This window comes from Myotis davidii, unplaced genomic scaffold, assembly GCF_000327345.1.
Source record: "Myotis davidii unplaced genomic scaffold, ASM32734v1 scaffold1134, whole genome shotgun sequence".
Taxonomy (NCBI): Eukaryota; Metazoa; Chordata; class Mammalia; order Chiroptera; family Vespertilionidae; genus Myotis; species Myotis davidii.
Window position 1 is genome coordinate 1,062,827 of NW_006286229.1, and position 1,038 is coordinate 1,063,864.

A 1,038-nucleotide genomic window follows, 5' to 3' on the forward strand; every position below is an offset into this window, starting at 1 on the left:
TCTTGCCTCCTTTGTCATAGATTGCTTGACCGATAGGTGTGGGTTTATTTCATGGCTCTCTATTCTATTCCATTGATCTATGTGTCTGTTTTTATGTCAGTATCATGCTTTTTTTAAAAATTGAATTTATTGGGGTGACATTGGTTAATAGAATCATCTAAGTTTCAGATATACAATTCTACATACAGTACATCATCTGTATATTGCATTTGTATTTACCACTCCAAATCAAGTCTTCTTCCATCACCAATTATCCCCTCTTTACTCTCTTCTACCTCCTGCATTTCCTCTTCCTTCTAGCAATCACCATGCTATTGTCTGTGTCCATGAGTCTTTCTTCTTTTTCTTTGTTTAAGTCCTTCACCTTTTCACCCAGCTTCCAACCCCCTCCTCTCTGACACCTACTATGTTCTTTTGATTGCTATACATAGTCCTGTAGTATTGTTTGTTATCAGATAGCATGATACTTTCTGAACTATTCTTCATTCTGACAATTGCTTTGACTAGTCAGGGCCTTTTGTGGTTCCATATAAGTTTGAGTACTATTTTTAGTTCTGTGAAAAATGTCAATGGTAGTTTGGTAGGGATTGCTTTGAATCTATAGATTGATTTCAATACTATGGACATTTTGAAAGATTGCATTGAATCTATAGGTTGAATTGATAGTATGGACAATTAACAGGGGTAATTATAACTATACATTAGCATGGTATATGCTTCTATTTATTTGTATCTTCTTCAATTTCTTTCTTTAATTGCTTATAATTTTCTGGGTACAGATCTTTTATTTCTTTAATTCAATTGATTCCTAGGTTTTTGGTGTGTTTTTTAAAAATGAAATTTTAAATGAGATTGCTTTCTTAATTTCCCTTTCTGATGGTCCATTACTGGTATATAATAATGCAACCAAACCCTGGCCTTGCGGCTCAGTCAATTGGAGCATCGTCCGAGGTCCATCCCTAGTTCGGGCAGGTATGCAAGTGCCGGGAGCAGGTCCATCCTTGCTGTTTCAAGGGACCTGGCATATATGGCATACTG